The sequence below is a fragment of the Carlito syrichta genome, unplaced genomic scaffold, assembly GCF_000164805.1.
Source record: "Carlito syrichta isolate Samal-C Ts95f unplaced genomic scaffold, Tarsius_syrichta-2.0.1 Scaffold304341, whole genome shotgun sequence".
Classification (NCBI taxonomy): Eukaryota; Metazoa; Chordata; class Mammalia; order Primates; family Tarsiidae; genus Carlito; species Carlito syrichta.
In genome coordinates this window covers 20110-25148 of record NW_007248437.1, presented here as the reverse complement: position 1 = coordinate 25148, position 5039 = coordinate 20110, and the positions used below count along the sequence as shown (strand labels likewise).

At 43.4% G+C, this 5039-nt stretch overlaps 1 protein-coding gene across 1 annotated transcript in view; it reads right to left on the bottom strand.

The window, feature by feature from the left end:
- Positions 1–3911, bottom strand: part of CLIP1 (CAP-Gly domain containing linker protein 1) — a 133155-nt gene extending 129244 nt beyond the window's left edge. The window contains exon 1 of the mRNA XM_021713208.1: positions 3840–3911. The gene's annotated coding sequence lies outside the window, so the exon portion shown is untranslated. The remainder of the gene's footprint in view (positions 1–3839) is intronic.
- Positions 3912–5039: the final 1128 nt, after the last annotated feature.

The following is a 5039-nucleotide window of genomic DNA, read 5'->3' as shown; positions in this document are numbered from 1 at the left end:
CAAAAAAAAAAAAAAAAATTAGCCAGGGGGCAACCCCTTCATGTCCCCTCCCACTGTGGGAGCTTTTCTGTCCTCTTAATAAATCCTGCTTTCCCAAAATAAAATTAAAAATTTAATTTAAGTTAAAAGAAATAAATTAACCAGTTATGGTGACGTGTACCTGTAGTTACAGTTATTTGGAAGGCTGAGGCAGAAGGATCGCCTGAGCCCACTAAGTTGAGGTTATAGTGGCCGTAAGTATGCCACTGCACTCCAGCCTGGGTGACAAAGTGAGACTTCAACTCAAAAAAAACAACTTCAGAGGCAGGCAGTAAATATGACACTTTATTAGGGACTCAAAATGGAAATGACCAACCCAATCTTATAGCCCTCTTCACTGAACTTGGCTTTAGAACACTACCACCTGTTTCCAAAATTCAAATCAAAACACTTCAAAAGTATAATGATATATAACTATTAAACACAGCATAAATGTATCCAAGACTCATAGGGCATTCCAAGAATTCCAAAAATTACTGGTTATATCACTATAATAAATGAATACCTCCTCCCTAGATGAAAAAAACTTATGTGAATGTATAAGTTCTGGTGCAGTTTTTCATTTACTTTTTTTTTTTTAAATTGGAGTCTCACTCTGTCGCCCAGACTGGAGTGCTGCGGCATGCTCACAGCCGCCGCAGCCTTGACCTGCTGGGCTCTGGCGATCCTTCCGCCTCAGCCTTCCAAGTAGCTGGAACTACAGGTACACACCACCATGCCCAGCTAATTTTTTGATTTATTGTAGAGATGAGGTCTGGCCAAGTTGCCCAAGCTGGTCTCCAACCCACAGGCTCAGGCAATTCTCTCACCTCAGCTTTCCAAAGTGCTGATTATAGGCGTGAGCCACTGTGCCTGGTCTACATTTACTTTTAAAAGTCAGTCACGTTACTTTTTTTTTCTTGTTTTCCAAACTATAGTGTTGCAACGTACAGCTATACATTAACCCCCAGAATTCTGCATTTAACCCATTGATTAATGCCACAACTAGACTCTTTTTTCCCCCAAGAACCATTTGTAAAATGCTTATCTCTAGAATGTACGTCACTTCTGAATAGTGAAAAACAGTTCCTATTCTGCCTATACTCTCTCAAATGGGAGAAGCAGAGGAATCTGCCTTCAAACACCAACCTAAGTACCAGGGAACAGGGCTCCAGGACATTGCTCAGCTGCAGGTCCCTTCTGACCCTCTTTCCTGCCCCTCAGAAGGTTTACATTCCAGCCAAAACAGGAAGCTTTGTTGCTAAACTGCAACACTGGAGGAATCATTTTTTTTTCTGTGTAATCTACAGGTTTATTTTAAGAGAAAAAGACAGGCCTGAAATAAGCAAAAATTTTGAACTATATTAATATCCTGATCTTGTGATTTAAATCTGAGATCTGACCTAAATAACAAAGGGAAAAGGGCAAGATACTTATTTATTTCAGGGAAGCACATAACTTTAGAAGACCTACCCTCTTTGTCATTTCCAAAAAAAGAAGTGTGCTCTTTTTTGAAGTGAGGATGTCACCATTACTCAGTTAGGATTCCAGGAAGGAGGACTATTCTCCTTCTACCCAATAAACATGATCTACTCTCCATAAAGCCAAAGTTTGGTACACATTTGTTTAGTGTGCTAGACATTGCCAAAGCCTCAATGCCTGGAAAATGCCAGCATCTTGGGGATGTATCAAATGGTTAGAGCAATGCCAGTACACAGAAGTACCACAGACGTTATTACAGTATTAATATTTCTAAGAATCCAACCTCTCCATTTTGCCCTCGTCACTAAACATTATTTGAACAGAAAATTACATAAAAATCTGTCTTTTGTTCTAAACACACGAACTTTCAGAGCTTGGATATACAGTTCAAGACCACAGCCTTCTTAAAACACAAAAATATGCTTTTTGTATTTACTCTCTTTAATAAGTAATCATCAGCCGGGCTCAGTGGCTCAGCCTGTAATCCCGCGCCTTTGGGAGGCTGAGGTGAGTGGACTGTCTAAGCCCGTGGGTTCAAGACCCACCTGGGCAGCAAGACCTCCTCTCTACAGTAAATCAAAAAATCAGCTGGGCGTGGTAGCGCATGCCTGAAATTCCGGTTACTTGGAAGACTGAGGCGGAAGGATCGCTGAGCCCAGCAGGTTGAGGCTGCGGTGGCCGGGAGCGGCCACTGCACTCCAGTCTGGGAGACAGAGTGAGACTCCAACTCAAAAAAAAAAAAGTAATCATCAGGCTGGGTGCGGTGGCTCACGCCTATAATTCCAGCACTTTGGGAGGTGGAGGCGACAAGATTGCCTGAATCCAGGGGTTCGAGACCAGCCTGGGCAACTTGCGAGACCTCATCTCTATAATAAGTCAAAAACTTAGTGATGGCATGTGCCTGTAATTCCAGGTGCTTGAAAGGCTGAGGCGGGAGGATCGCCTGAGCCCCGCAGGTTGAGGCTGCGGTGGCTGTGAGCATGCCACTGCACTCCAGCCTGGGTGACAGAATGAGAATCTAACTCGAAAAATAAATAAATAAGTAATCACCTACAACGTGCCTCATTAAAATAAGAATATTCTTAATAAGCGGGGCTCGTTAGCTCAGCCTGTAATCCCGCGCCTTGGGAGGCCGAGGTGAGTGGACTGCCTGAGCCCGCGGGTTCGAGACCCACCTGGGCAACTCGGCAAGACCTCATCTCTACAACAAATGAAAAGAATTAGCCAGGAGTAGTAGCGTGCGCCTGTAGTTCCAGCTACTTGGAAGGCTGAGGCGGAAGAACTGCCTGAGCCCAGCAGGTCAAGGCTGCAGTGGCTGTGAGCATGCCACTGCACTCTAGCCTGGGTGATAAAGTAAGGCTGACTCAAAATAAAACAAAACAAAATTTATGCTACTGATAACCAAGTCTAATCATTATTTCTGAGTCAGAGTCTCACTCTGTCACCCAGGCTGCAGTGCAATGGCATGCTCATGGCCACCGCAGACTCCACCTGCTGGACTCAGGCGATCTTTACACCTCAGCCTTCCAAGTAGCTGGAACCACCACACCTGGTTGATTTTTTGATTTATTATAGAGACAAAATCTCGCCATGTTGTCCGGGCTAGTCTCGAATCCCTGAACTCAGATATTCCTCTCGCCTCTGCCTGCCAAAGTGCTGGTGCTGGGGTTACAGGCATGAGCCACTGCGTCTGGCCTAATCATTTTAATTTTTTTTTTTTTTTGAGTTGGAGTCTCACTCAGTCTCCCAGGCTGGAGTGCAGTGGCATGCTTACAGTCACTTACCCCAGCATCGACCCGCTGGGCTCCAGCGATCCTTCTGCCTCGGCCTTCCAAGTAGCCGGAAATACAGGCGTGCACCACCACACTGGCTAATTTTTTTTATTTTATTGTAAAGATGGGGTCTCGCCATGTTGCCCAAGCTGGTCTCAAACCCATGGACTCAGGCAACCTCTCACCTCGGCCTCCCAAAATGCTGGGATTACAGGCTTGAGGCACCACGCCTGGCCCATTTTAAATTGTTATTTGCCTGGTGTCATAGATATATTTTCACAGAACAAAAAATACTGTTTATTTAAAGGGGAAATTGATATAAATTACATAGCAAATAGAGCCACCGATCAACTACATGCCCACTCACACAGTAAAAGTACTTTTGCTGCTCAACTACTGAGTTTTCTGATTTTAAATGTCCTGCCAGAGAATTTTTACAATGATTCTCTTATCATTATACAATCTCTTTCAGTAAAATTGAGAGTGCCTGGATCAATGTCTCTACTTTTTATCTACAGAAATTTGAGACAATTTAACACAGATCTAGAATCTGAGACAAACTGGTACCTCATGGTGTCTGTAGAATCGGGGAAGGCCTCATCTCACATCATACCAGAAGGTGGGCAAACATTTTGAACAACTCTGCTGTGAGGTCATGACGATGACCTCACAAACAGGAATTCTGATGCTAGTCTGCATCTAGGATGCAACCTCGCCACTTTAAAGAAAAATCAGAAAGTTCTGGATCCCTAAATCTGGAGCTCATGACTCAAGAGATGTACTTCTTTCCAAGAAAGCAACCTCCCATCTGAGATGAGCAGCATCCTTATCCACTGCTGACCAGGATAAGCAAGGTGGGTAGCAGAGAAAAGCACACCCACGTAAATAGCTCAACACCAGTAATGTATGTGCACATACTTCAGGTTTGCAAGTTTTTATTTTGGTTCAGTTCCAAACACTTTTTCCTAGCATTCACTTCTGGAAAATTAAGCTATATTTAAAAATTCTGAAGGCCGGGCGCAGTGGCCCAAGCCTGTAATCCCAGCACTTTGGGAGGTCAAGGCGAGAAGACTGCCTGAGCCCACAGGTTTGAGACCAGCCTGGGCAACTTGGCAAGACCTCATCTCTACAATAAATTTTAAAAAATTAGCTGGGCGTGGTAGTGCACACCTGTAGTTCCAGCTACTTGGAAGGCTGATGCTGAAGGATTGCCTGAGCGCAGCAGGTAGAGGCTAAAGTGTCCGTGAGCATGCCACTGCATGCCAGCCTGGGCAACAGAGCGAGACTCCAACTCAAAAAAAAAAAAAAAAAAAAGAAAGAAAGAGAATGCCAAAAGTGCAAAGCTTCATGACAGCTCTGGAATAATACTGTATATCCTGCTAGGGATAGGAAACAAAATGGTCAGATTGTTGTTTTCTTCCTCTTAGAAGTTTTGGAGTTTGCAAACCAGCACAGAACAAGAAGTAGTAAAGTTTAACCATTATTTCTAAGCACTTAAAAACTCTTACATTGAAAGGACAAGGGACTAATGACAATTATCTCCAAGTGACAGATTATTAGTTTTTATATCTTTTTTGTGTTTTTTGGAGGTCTCCCACATGTAATTTAATGAACAGGTATAATCTCATAAGCAGGAAAAAAAATTCATGATTTTTGAACTACACCAAAATAACGTCAACAAAGAGTGAAGAAACAGATTCTACTATGGTGCTTTCTACACAGGAACATGAATGCAGCCAGGATAAGAAGTAGATACACACTGAGAGG